Below are 14,570 nucleotides of genomic sequence, written 5' to 3' on the forward strand. Positions count from 1 at the left end.
CATAGAGAGACGCTGTACACACAATCACACTCCCCAAGCGTACTCTACAAACCGGGTCTAGGTACCCTTGCCCCTGGAGGGGGGAATTGCACCCAGACCCAGGTGGTGTTACCCTTTTCCCTGCGGTGGGGAGAGGCAGACCACCCCGACTCCGCAGCAGCAGGGAGGCCCCACACCCCAGACCGCAGCCGGACGGCCAACTCCTCCTCCTAGCCCCCCCGCTCCAGCAGGCCGCAGAGAATGGGGGTGGGAGAAGACTCCAAACCTCCCTCCACCTGCTCATTGTAGTGTTTGATGCATATGTGTTCTAAGGTGCAATTAAAACCCAGGAGGGCATGGAGCTACCTGCCAAGGAGCAGCAGGTAGGCGCATAGTCCCTCCTGCTAGCCCTCAATGACTAAGTGTATTTAAAATTGAGAGGTGGGCAACGACGTCAGGGGTGAGGTATACACCCTGATGGTAATTTGGACTCCGTGATTGTGCCCACCCCCAAGATCCTATATGTATGTGTAATGAGAGTGTGAATAATGTGAATGTCTAAGTTGTGGGATAAAATTGAGGCAGAGGCAGCCAGAAGGGGACAGAGGGGGGGGGTAGCCTCCTCTGCACCCTGGTGACATACCCCTACTCCAAGGCCCTGCATGTGTGGGTGGTTGTGGAGGAGCGGGAAGAGGGAGGCAGCTGGAGATGGGGAGGGAAGGAAGGGAGGGGCAGGTAACCCCTCCCTGGGGCCAGCTCCCCCGCTGACCCCAGTAGGCACTCCCACCCTCCGCGACCCGCCAGGGAAAGGGGGCCCAGGCCCATCAGACCGGGGCCCAGTGCAGTAGCGCCCCCCGGCTCCACAGAGCCCGGGACAGTCCACCCAACCCCACCACAGAGAAAACTGCACCCACCCCACCATCCATTCATCTTCCAGACTACATGAGACAATAGACGCCCAGGCTGAGATCTTCCTCCACCTCTCCTGTGTCTCCCCCTCCTGCAGAGAGTTCCTGAGGAGAGGAAAGCTCTTGCAAGGTGTGACAATCTCCCCCACCAGTTGAAGAGCCCCCCAGGCGGCTCGACGCACCGGCGGCACCCCGCGCCAGGGATGGGCCCCCATGCACCCACCCGCCCACAACCCCGGCGACACACAAACCAGGACCCAAGGCCCCGAGGCCCGGCCCGGGCCCCAGCCCAGAGACTGAGCACCCCCAGAACCTCACGCCCATCCCGGACCCACCCAGGGGCAGCCAGGCTACCAGGTCAGTAACCCACGTCCGTCAGCACAGACCCTCCCCTAGCCCTGCTGCACGCAGCCACGAGGAAACAGTCACCCGAGAGCCAAAAGAGCCCCCACCCGGACATGACCGCTACCCCGGGTTGAGCCCCCCAAGGAAGATGCCTCCGGGGAACCCCCCGACGCCCTAAGCCTGTCCCTACCGCCACACCAATCACAACAGTGAAGGCGGGACCAAACTATGACCCCCACCCCCACTAGGTGATGGAGCTGATCAAAGGAGCCCAGAGCAATTGATCTGATGTGGTGGCAGAGGCTGTATCAAGACTAATGTAATCTAATAGATAATTTCTATATTGGTTAGAATTAAGATTGTTTTTATTTTTCCAGTTCATGAGGACAGTTTTTCTTGGCTATGCATAGGGCAGTGAAAAACCATATGGGCGATATTCTTTTCTGAAGTAACATTATCTAAGCTGCCTAACAAACACACTAAGGGGGAAGTTGGAATGTTACATTTCAGACACTTTGATAAGTCTTCACATATCTCGCGCCAAAACTTCTGCACTGGTGGACAGAACCAAAGAGCGTGAGTGTAATGTCTGGTGTATTGCCTTGACAGTGTGAGCAGTTGTTGGAAGATGTAAAGCCCATCTTGAACATCCGATGACCTGTATAGTGCACTCTATGTAGTATTTTTGTATTGTATTAATTGCAGACTGGGATTTTTATATCAATTTAAAGGTTTTTAAGCATACCTGAGACCAGAAGTTTTGGTCTAAGCTGACTGATAAATCTGTTTCCCACTTTGCAATAGGAAGGGATATTGATTCATCTAATTTAGAAAGTGTTCTGTATATTTTAGATAATAATTTGGGGGATTTAAGAGTAAGGAAATATGCCGCACTTGGTGGTGTTTGTAATTCAACTTGACTGAGGTTAAATTTCTTTTTTACTATGGATTTAATTTGTTGATATTCTAAAAATCTTTTCTTGTTGATCCCATATTGTGCAACTAGTCTGTCAAATGGAATAAATTCTGTTCCCTCTAATATATGTTCTAAGTATTTAATTCCTTTACAACTCCATTCTGGGAAATTAATCATATTATTGTTTTGTAATATGTCAGGGTTGTTCCAGATAGGTGTACGTTTACATGGGATTAATGAAGACTCCGTTATTTTTAGAAACTCCCACCATGCTGTCAGAGAGAAGCTGATGTTGATACTTTTAAAGCATTCATGTCTTTTGATGTTTGAGCTAATAAATGGTAGGTCTGAAATCTCTAGATCCTTGCATAGTGCCTGTTCAACATCTAGCCAGGGCTCATCTAAGGTGGTATGTTTTGACCATTCTGAGATGAACTGAAGCCTGTTGGCTAAGAAGTATTGTTGAAAATTAGGCAGATCTAATCCTCCTCTATCCTTGGTTCTTTGTAGCGTTTTTAAGCTGATACGCGGGGGTTTATCTTTCCAAAGGAATTTGGAGATATATGAATCCAGAGATCTGAACCAATCTTGTGATGGTTTGTTAGGGATCATCAAAATAAGTAATTTATTTTTGGCAAAATCATCATTTTTATAGTGGCGACCCTTCCCATGAGTGATATGGGTAAAGATTTCCATCTAGTCAGATCGCCTTCTACTTTCTTTAGAAGTGGGATGTGGTTTAATTTAGTTAAGTCTGAAAGCTTAGGAGAAACATTAATACCTAAATATTTAATATTTCCGGATTGCAGTGGGGGCAGAGGAAGAATTATGGAAGGAGCAGTTAATGGGGAGAACTGTAGATTTTGGCCAGTTAATTGAATAATCTGAAACTCTTGAAAACCAGTTTATTAGAGGTAATTACCTCAGAGAGGTTGGTTTGTGTGTTTTGCAGAAAAAGCAACACATCATCCGCATAGAGACTGATTTATGTTCTATGTTCTTACATTTTATGCCCTTAATTGTTGTAGCCTGTCTAAATGCTGCTGCTAGAGGTTCGATAAAAATTGCAAAAAGTGAAGGGGAGAGTGGGCATCCCTGTCTGGTGCCCCTCAGGAGACAGAAGCTGGAGGATGTCTGGTCATTTGTTCTGATACGAGCTGTTGGGGAATTGTATAATATTCTTATCCAGTTTATGAAAGAGTTTCCAAAACCAAATTTGTGTAAAATTGCGAATAAAAATTTCCAGTTAACTCTATCAAATGCTTTTTCTGCATCTAGAGATAATATTATGGTTTCGATGTTTTTTATTGTATGAGTAGTCTATTAAATTAAGTAATCTACGAGTGTTTGTTGAGGAGTGCCGACCTTTATGAAACCAGTTTGGTCAGGATGAATTAAGAGGGGGTTATTTTCTCTAATCTCTTTGAGAGAGCTTTGCAGATTATTTTAAGGTCTACATTAAAAGAGAAATTGGACGATAGCTTGAAGGAAATAAAGGGTCTTTGCCTGGTTTTAGCAGGAGACTAATGTTGGCAGAATTCATATTTGGTGGTAGTCTGCCATTTTCCTCGATTTCCTGCAACATTCTGTGGAATACTGGTGCCAGAATTGTCCAGAATTCTTTGTAGAATTCTGCAGGGAAGCCGTCTGGGCCTGGAGCCTTATTATTGGGCATACTTATCAGGGCTTCCTGGAGTTCACTTGGCGTCAGTGGCGAATCCAGTTCCATTGCTTGACTGTCTAGTAATTTTGGAAGAGTTACGTTGTCAAGAAACAGATCAATTTCATTTTAGATGGGTTTATTTGTGGTGAGTATAAAGTTTCATAGAAATCCCTAAAAATGTTGTTTATTCTTCCAGGGTCATATATTGTGTTCCCCGATAAATCTTTAGCAGCACATATAGTTGTTTTTTCCTTATTTATTTTAACTGGTAGCTAGAAATCGACCTGATTTGTTACTGTGTCAAAATTCTGCAAGCGAAGTCTTTGTATAAGGAATTGTGTTTTTTATTAATAGTTTCATTTAATTCTAGTTTTGTCTTGCGTATTTTGTTCAATGTTTCCCTGATCTTGGTCGCACGCGTAGGCTTCTTCTAGTGATTTGATGTTTTTTTCTAATTCCTGAATATTTTTGTTTTCTTCTTTCTTTTTGTGTGATGAGAAAGAAATTATTTTACCTCTCATCACAGCTTTCCCTGCTTCCCATAGAACAGAAGCAGATATTCCGGGAGTGTCATTAAAGTCTAAATATGAAGTCCATTCCTTTTTAAAATATTTAATAAAGTCTTCATCTTTAAGCACTGATGTATTAAATCTCCAGTGTTTTTTACTTGGCGTAGTATTATTCTTGTGCATTAGTGTTAAAGATACAGGAGCATGATCGCTAACAGCTATAGGATGAATTCAGTGTCTGAAATGTCACTCAGCAGTGAGCTGCTGACCAGAAAATAATCCAGACGAGAGTAAGAGTGATGAACATGCGAGAAAAAAGTATATTCCTTACTGTTGGGGTGAAGGGAGCGCCATGCATCGCGAAGGCCAAAGTCGCTCATATACTGTTTGATTATATTTGTGGATTGCCAATTGCGCTGAGTTCCTGTTGTATTGAGCCTATCCATTTCTTCATTTAGTCCAAGGTTGAGGTCACCGCCAAGAATGAGTGTGCATTCGAGGTGTTCAGAGAGTGCACTAAAAAATCCGTGGAAGAATGAGGGTTCATCAACATTTTGGACCATATATACTTACAATACATAGTTTTTTGTTCAATATTGATAGTTTAATAATTAGAAATCTACCCTCTGGATCTATAACTGTATCGAGTACTGTAAAAATTAACATTTTTATTGTATTTGGTCTTGGTCTTGTCTTGGTCTCGGATTAGGCGGTCTTGACTACAAGTCTAGCACGTGTCTGAATTTACGGTTATGTTTTGGTATATATCACCTTGTCTTTGTCTTGAAGTGGTCATGTGATTGGCTTACCACGACTACTTTATTCTTCCTCAGTCAAACAGCAGCACTCATGAGATTGTTTTGCCCCCTTAGCCCCAGGTGTTGTGCTAGAAAGTGATCGGGAGGGCGCGCAGCTGCTTAAGGCCTTGTGAATTGTTTCTTGTTTCCTGTTTTATTGTGAAGGTCCGTGTCTCATGTGAGTGAATTCAGTTTTGCTTCCCCTGTCTCCTCTTGTCAATTACTTCCAGCTGTGTTGCCCACCTGTGTGTAATCTCCCTGTGTTCTTCTGTGTGTATTCAACTCGTGTCTATTCATGTACTAGTTGCTGTTCTGTCTGTAAGTCTCCTGTGCATTCTCTGTGTTTTCCCTGCCATCCACCTTCTTATGCATCTGCTCACCTTCCTTCATGTTTGCTGTTTAGTAGTGATGGGTAGCTGAGGCCTTGTGAACCGTTTCAGCACATTCCCCAAACTGTATTGATACTGTGTCGACACAGCGTTGCTGTTTTTCTTCATACTGACACCTGCTGGACCTTAAATATCACTGCTGGCAACTTTCTTGAGACTCACAACAGACACTGATTCAAATACCTAGTCATACTTGTATACACTCTAAGGTATTGTACTTTCCATGGAATCATTTTATATCTTTTATTTTCAAATTTTATAGACATCTTTAAATATATTGTGAATGACATTAAGTGAAAATTAAAATAAAAGTATTGTGAATGTAATATTACCCATTTAAATGTAATTGACTCAGAATCTATTATAAATTTTTATTCAGAAAAATAAATTTATCCAATGTTTTTGCATTCAGTCTATTGCTGGTTTTTTTTTTTTTTTTTACACTATTTCCCCATCTGTGCCTGTGAGATGAAGCTGGGGTACACAAACTGTAAAGCCAGGTGGAAAAGGTTTGGATAAGATGTTTTGCAGCACGTTAAAGGATAATACTAAACTTGCCTGGAACAGGTGACTGCTCTGATGAAGGCCTAGGCTGTGGCTCAGATGTTGTGTGGGCAATTACTGCAGCACACTCCATTTTCAGGTGCCTCACTACACTTGGAGGAACTACAAAATCCGAGTGTTTTAAATCTTGGGTCTAAAAGTGTTGAGAGGGTCAACACACTTAATGACTCCAGATTAGAAGCAGTGTCTGTGACACGACGCCTAAGTTGGTCATGGAGATGGGTGGCTGCTTGTGTGTGGAGATGTAAAGAGTTCTTCTTTCTCATCATGTAGCCGTGACAGCATCTGATATGTGCTGTTCCAACATGTTGGTACCTCGTTGATAAGTTTGAAGATGGGCCATCCCATCTGCTGCTGCCCTTGAGCAAGCTTTTCTTTGGCTGTAGTGCTTGATCTGAAGAATGATACGATTTGTCTCTTATGGATGAAAGTTCAGGGATTTGATCACATGATTTTTTGACTAATAAATTGAGTTTGTGTGCAATGCAAACTGAATGTCGAATTTGGAGAGTTCTTGTTGCTGCAGTCATGTTTGGTGCTGCATTGTATACAAGACACCTTACCGTATTTGTGATCCTCCATCATGCCCGTTTTTGAATTGGGCCAAATCGCCTGCAGTGTGACTTTGTTGAAAGTGTTTTCACACCCAACACAGATGTACAACAGCTGCATATTCTCATTAATGTAGTGACAGGTAAGAGCCAAATACGCCTCACAGGCACCATACTAAGGGTTTGGCAGGTCCTTTATAATAAAATTCAGGACTGCCTGGTTCAGACACAGTCTTCCTAGATGCTTGATTTTAAAATATAAAACACATATTAATAAAAACAAAATGATGAGAAAGCTGCTCAATGTCTATATAGGCCTACCTCTGTTCATTCTCGGTGTGTTTGTCTCCTCATTTTCATGTTTTGCTCTGTAATGCTAACACTGAGGAGGTGCTTTTGTTTGTGTAAGAAAGCAGAACAGATGTGACATTAACCTGCATAAAATGAAATAAATAACTCACACTGCAAGTCACATTGCTGTTTTTCCTATTCTAATAGGTTACACTGAAACAAAGGCAGACAAACAGTTACATTATTTGCAGTTAAAAGATCGAAATGATCCCACACAGCAGAAACAGAGATTTGTACTTTTTTTTAATCTTTGCGAGAGTAATTTTGTTTTTTGTTTTTTTGGTGGCGACTCATTCCGTTAACAAATGCAGATGCGGTATCTTTTAAACACAGTTTGGCGCCTTGGCAATGAGTGATACAGCAGCTGTATCGATCACGTGACTTTTTCTTAAAGCGACACACGCACCGATACAGGCATCGCTAGGTGAGCTTGATACATGCGCCGGTGCGTCAGTGTTGCTGGACCCATCACTACTGTTTAGTAGTTTAATTTTTCCCAGCTTAGATTATCTTTAGTTCTGTTTTGCCATTTTTCACCTTGTGCTTTACTTTACAATAAACCACCTTCATCTCAGTGAGTGCCTGCGCGTAGATCCCGATTGATTTTCTCCACACGGCTCATCCCCTTGGCCGTGAAAGGAAATCAGAATGTGCAGAGAAGATTGGTAAGGAAAAAAAGGTAAAAGGTAAAAAAAGGGCAAACTAGGAAACTGGAGAAGTGCTTGGTCCAAACGACATACCTGTGGAGGTATGGAGGTGTGTAGGAGAGAGGGCGGTGGACTTTTAAGCAGTTTTTGTTTTACTCTATCTTGGGCAGTGAGAGAAACGCCTTAGGAATGAGGATGTGTACTGGTGCCAACTTTCAAAGGGGAGGAAGAAACTGCTGACGAGGTGCCAAAACGTGTAGTGTTTGTCTTATCTTCTGATGGTTCTTACTTTGGTTATTTTAATTATAAGATATACTTGGGATGGGCAGGCGGTTGTTTTCATGTGTCTGTTCATTAGAAACAACAATGGTAAAACCATCATCTACCTCCGCTGACTTGTTTATTTCCCCACATAAACATTTCACATTAAGGACGGGTAGAGTTTGGTGTCATCAACATAACAGAGAAAATTGATATTAAATGTGTAGGAGAGATGACCAATTGGAAGTGGCCAGATAAGAAATGGTAGAGGTCCCTGAGGACACCAGTAGTAAGTGGAAATGGCTGGAATTAGACATTTTTGAGTTGAATTAACTGAGTGCAACTGAAGAGAGAGGACGAACTAGTTCAGGTGTGTGTCAGTAATATCAAGTAAGGTTTGTTATACCTGCATCATTTATATTGTTAAACTCTAACTTTGATAACAGAGTTAATTGGCAATATTTCAACTCTGAAGCAAGTTTTCACATTTGATTTTGATTTTAATCCTCTGTAGACCGCTATCTTCATCATGTTATCATTGTGAGTCTTAACCAAATGGTGCATTAGCCTCCACGTCTGAAAAGGATAGAGTGGAGTGAAAAACAGAAAAGTCAGTGATGTACTATGTAGCAAAAATAGGAACATTAGAACTCAGTGTAGCTCACCCAACACTCTCTATCTTTCTTGCTCTAACTTCTGATTTACTCATTACCCATCATGACTCATTACACTGCTGGGGTAAATGTTTCTCTGCCATTTTCTGAATGTAATTTTACTAATTATTTTATTTTATTTTTAAGATTTAAGACTTTGCAGCTGGGGTGGACAGTCTTCGCAGTCTCACATGAAAAGTTCTTAAAAACTTAAAGACTAGAAACAAAAAGATCAAAATGAGGAAAAGGTTCTTTACTGTCCAGAGATGTCTGAGAGACAGAAGAGTTTATTCCACTCTGACAGTTATATTATTATTATTATTATTATTTGATTCGATTCCTAAAAATATGAATTGTTAGGGACCCTCTGCTCTACCTGAATGTCGCTTATAATAAAAAACACTTAGATTGCTCAGTTACACTCAGAAAAATAAAGGTGCCAACTGGAACCAAAAGTGGTTCTTTAGACTGATGCCATAGAAGAACCTTTTTTGGTGCCACAAAGAACCTTTCAAACAATGGTTCTTTGAAGAAACCATTTCTTCAGTGGTTCATGAAGAACCTTTAAAGGTGCCCCAAAGAACCATCAAGAAATGGTTCTTTGGGCACCTTTAATGGTTTTTCAAAGAACCTTTGTAAAAATGGTTCTTTAAAGAACCATTTTTTAAAAAGATCCTTCAAATGGTTCTTTAAAAGAACCATTTTTAAAGAACCTTTTTGAGTGGTTCTTTAAAGAACCATTTTAAATCTTTCAAAATAAAATGTATCATAAATTGAATTTGAGTAGGGTAAAATAAATACAAGCACATAGACATATATTTAATGGTTTATTGGCACTTCGTATTACAGAAAAAGACCAAAAAGGCATTTTTAATGCTAAGCACAACACCACTACTAATAATAGCATATAAGTCATTTAAACAGTAATAATTAAATATCTTTACTATAAATACATATAAATATTATACTATAGATAAAACAACAATTTTTACATTAGAAATAGCAATACTTCATAACAGACAATTAAACAACACATTTCATCAGCATGTTTGCATTTTCAGTAAAACTATTTCAAGAACAATCTTTTTATTTAAATTATCAATGAACTGCAGCCTTAAGTTATGTAAGTTAAGTTTAATGTGGGACTCATGGTCCTTTGTTAGTCCACACTGGGACAATTTCAGTCTCTCACCTGCACTATGCTGGCAATCTAGGAGATATTTAATGCATTTGCCACTCTTTGCAACAGCTACTGGTACCCTATAGGGTAGAAAAGTGTAACATAAATAAGAAACGTTCCATTTACCAGTCCGGCGTCACAGGTGTTGGTGAGTGAGCTGGATGAAGTAGCTAAGAGTGCAATGCACACAAGTGTGGGTTCACTTACACAATGGCTACAAATAGAGTAAAGCCCTACCTTGAATCTGCTGATAACATTCACTGAACTTATCCTCCTTCTCTGATTCTTTAAGGTTTTTATGCGTGTGCTTTCAGTCTTCACATGTCAAGTAGCTGACACAGATCAACTCTGACATCCAGGAAATGCCGACAGCAAGGAAACAGCCGAACCAACAATTGAACAAATTCTTCCTTCTCTTATTTTTCAGTTCATGCATCCTTGATTTCTTTGCTCTCATTTCCTTGAACCTATCAGTGTATCTTAGCTCCTCCCACCAGAGAAGTGAGCAAGTGAGGCGAGGAAAACATGTAGAGAGGAACTAAGAGGCTTTAACAATATCAGACATCCTTGCTTTAGTCGTTTTAAAGCAATGCCAGTTAAATATAGCACATCCATTGTTTCGTTACAGCAGAGTATACTAAAGTATTTGGTTGGGTCCGTGTGATGAGTGAGACTTTTAAGTCTGTGCCAGAGACAGAATAATTCTCTCATCCAGGAAATACTGAATGCAGTTTAACAGTTAAGATAACGCAGAAACAAATTATTCCCCCTTTTCTTATATTTTGGATTCTACATCCTTGATTCCTTTGCTCTTATTTCCCCAATCATCAAATTGCAGCTCAGTCCCTCACACATGACAGGTGAACAGACAAGGTGAAGAAGACATGAAGAGAAAGGAGCTAAGACGAGAGGTATTCATGCCTCCGAGCCATTACAGCAATGTCAGTTAAAAACGATGTTTGGCACAGATGCTGCTGGTGTTCATTGTTTTGTTGCAGCACACTCCTACATATTTACAGAGTCCTGTTTCCACTCCCTGTTTGTTATGTCTCTTTTATACGTCATTAGTAAAACACTTTACTCAGGATATAGTAGATCCTCCAGATCTCCCCTTTCCTGATGCATTTTAGAGACTCAAACATGCTTCAAGATGGCACATTAAGACTGATTACTGGGTCACAGCCTGCAGCACAGGAAAGAAGGGCAATGAACAGATAAATGAGGAAAAACCTAAGTTGTTGCAGTCCTGTTCTTCATACCTGTTTTAGACAGTAGGGTGAGCAGTTTAATCCTTCACCTGTATTTAGGTATAAGAGAGCCATGTCTGCTTTGAGAGATCAGTTATTGTGATGGATTGTAGTTGTTGAACTTGGATGATGAAATCATCTACTTCCTGCAGGGTTAATGATCACCTTCTTTGATTTCTCAAGTGCATTCAAAATTATTCAGCTGCTGCTAGTGAGAAAAAACTACAGTAATGTCAGTAAACACCACCTTATGGATCACTGACTGCCTGACAGACTGACCACAGTATGTGAGACTGGGCCGAGCTCTGTCTGATTTAGTGATGTGCAGTAGGAGCTCCACAGGTGGACAGTTCTGTCCTGGACTTTATACACTCAGACTTTCAGTACAAGTCTGAGTCAAGACACCTTCAGAAATACTCTGATTCTGCAGAGGCTGGATTTAATAGTGATGGCAGGAGGAGGAGTTCGAAGCACTGATGGATAATTTTGTGATGTAATCTTGAAACAATCATCAGCTGAAGTACAAGTACCTTATACTCATAGTGCATGGGAAAACAGGCTGAACTGGAAGATCAATACAGAGGCTGAATACAAAAAGGACATGAACAGACTTTTCTCAAGTAGTGAGAGCCTTCAATATGTGCAATCCTGTCTCTGTAAGGCAGAATAAATATGTTGATCATTATTAAATCATTTAGAAGAGAGAGACCTAATGTTTAATTCTTTTCCTGTAACTGTTTTACTCTTTGGTGTAGCTGAGGATGTTTTATTGTTCTTTCTTTGTGACTTTTTATACTGAAATGATTTTTTATGGTTTTCTGTTTGTCTCTTAGTGGTCATGACCAGGACAGTTTTTATGGGGATGGGGTTGCAGAGATGTGTGTAAGACTGTAACTCTGCTTCCTGGTCCAAGGTCTGGAGAGCCACATTTGGGGTTTTGAATCCATTCAGTCAGATTTCTATAAATGTGCGGTGCTCCATGTAAAGTAGTGTGGATGCCATCTCTCCTGATAAGACCACCTTTTCCCCAGAAAGCTCACATCACTCAGACAGACAGCGTTTTAACGTGAACCTGCAGCTAAACATGTTACTGCTGATCTGATACACTTTACACTAGATACTTTGGCCCATACCGACCAGTCTGTTTATATATAGCATTATTTTCAGCACCTTTCAAACAGGTGTTGAAAATTAATTTAGTCGTACAACCAGCTATTTATATTTTGGGCAAGATAAGATACATAAGGACTTGACTTATATCCTGTAAATACTGCTTCTAGCAGCAAAGAATATGTATATGGAAACAAAAATAACAAAACCTGAAATTCAAGTTCACAAATAATAAGAGGGTGTTGCACTAAAGACCTCACTGTGATCGCTGATATCTAGCACACTGCCAGTTGTGGCTTGCATGGAAGACGTAGACTTGTCTGCCAAAACTTGTAAGCTGCAGTGACACAATCAGACTGCAAATCTGTGCATCAAAACCGGTCAAGCGATCAACAAAAAGATAAAGGTAGGTGCTGGAGACCTTTAAGGTGGTCTGAACATAAAATGGCGCCATGAATTGATGTCAGACTGCACATACTGTTGGAGGAAAACAAACAACAACAACACAACAAAAACAACAAAATCAAATATACTCCAAAATTTCACATGAACAACATTTTTTAATGTCCCTGGCCTGCTGCTTTGGGTGAGCCAGGCACATCATATGGGGGCCACTAAAAATATTAGGGTGGCAAAACAGAATTTCCTGTTTTATTATTCTGTTGTCAAATATGGGTTACTTGAAAAAATATGGCAACAAAGAGACAGAAAAAAAAACTTTTACGCCTATTTGATATTCTGCTATTAAAGATATCACTGAAAATAAGTACATATGAAAAAAAAATAAGATACTGAAATCTATAATAATTTGTTTTAAGCTGAAAATTTTGGAGGGCCCCAAATTTGCTGCCCAGCCCCAGCTCCCCCTTTGGTGGCGTGGTGATGTCCCTGGCTACCACTTGAGAGAAAGCAAGAAAGATAGAGACTGCTGGGTGAGCTACACTGAGTTCTGTCAGCAGAGAGAGAGAGAGAGAGCGAGCTGCACACTGTGCAGTAAATTCATTAAAATATTTTAGTAAAAACTGCCTCTGCTGTCATGGAGAAAATTAAACAGGCAAGAGTCTCCAGCTCTTATTCTGTCTCTTCTCTGTTTTTTTTCTACTTACATCAGAAAATGTTTCATGTGACTTCATCCTCATACAAGAGACACAGTTGTAGCTATAAAGTTAAGGAAAGTCATCATTTAAAAATGCAGTGACCAAGTGTAAAATGGACTGTTGTGACTGGCTGAAATGAAAAGACCCATGAAAATGTTATTAATGTTACTTTCTCATAAAGAAGGAGAACACATTCAGTCCTATTTCCATTTAAATATATATTTTTAAGTAATTAAAACATGATGACACGAACTCCTAGATAAGTATCTTTATTTGGAAATGTGTAGGAAATTGTTTGCATCATTGTTTCACAGAATAGCATTATCAAGATGTGACGATAGCCATACTGAGCAGCAGGTGTCCCTGTGGTTTCATATTGTTTCAAAATGTCAATACAATTTCAACGCAAATGCTTCAGACATTTCAGTGTTTCTGTTTTGTTCAAGCCTCAGTTTGACCATCAAATTGTGGAGTGTCGCACCAAAGAGCTTCATTCAGACTTTGGTGCAACACTCAGTGCTATTTAGACTCAAACATGTTTCATGTGTGTTGCATAAGTGTATTTTGGACTTCTCAACAATGGAGCCATCAAGGAAGCATTCCCAGGCGCAGGAATATTTTAAGCTGGTGTCACCAAAAAATAGAGAATTAAATTTACTCTCAGTGTTTATTCAAAGTAAATATACTTACAGGTCTATATCTTTCATGGGTGCTTTTGTTACTGTAAATAAATAGAATAATACAATATTATGTGGGAAATAAATACATGTGGGATGAAAATGATAATGAAACTGATAATATCAGTGTTTGTATTTCCATACAAACACAACACAACTGCCTTATTGCATTATGTAAAAACCATCTTCCCTGCCCAGTATATAATTAACAATCAACAATGTTTCACAATGTTTTATCTTTTTATTATTATTTTCAGGTTCAAATTAGTCAGGCAGATTTTTCTAAGATGGAACACACAAAACAAAGATGTGTAAAATGAAGTCAGGCTGTCAGGATATTTGAGAAATTCTTGCAATCATTTTAAAATACGTATGAAAGGTGCATCACACACGCAAGGCTTCTTTTGGCAGTACATAGACCACCGTTGCCAGCAGATGTCACCCGTGAGAGTAATGAATGAATGAAGCTTATGAACCAGTTTTTGACACAGTAGTTCAAAAAGGCTCACAGCTCCCTTACTATGCCATCACTGCGCCCAAGAACCCAAACCAAACTCCAAAAAAGGGGGGGTGTCAGGGAGGAGCACGACACCACAACTGAGCTCTGAGGGCTTTTAGAGATCACTGCAACAATGGCCCCAGAACTTGCCACTTCCACTGATGGGAACAAGTCACACTCGTGAGATGCACTGATTTCAGTTGTCTGATTTAGTTTAATTATAATCA

The 14,570-nt window shown here is 40.3% G+C and overlaps 1 protein-coding gene across 1 annotated transcript in view; it reads right to left on the reverse strand.

The window, feature by feature from the left end:
- Positions 1-14,570, reverse strand: part of LOC120739024 (tenascin-X-like) — an 877,833-nt gene that overhangs the window by 7,450 nt on the left and 855,813 nt on the right. The window lies entirely within an intron of this gene.

The sequence above is a fragment of the Simochromis diagramma genome, unplaced genomic scaffold (genome assembly GCF_900408965.1).
Source record: "Simochromis diagramma unplaced genomic scaffold, fSimDia1.1 OVJJ01000317.1, whole genome shotgun sequence".
Lineage (NCBI taxonomy): Eukaryota > Metazoa > Chordata > Actinopteri > Cichliformes > Cichlidae > Simochromis > Simochromis diagramma.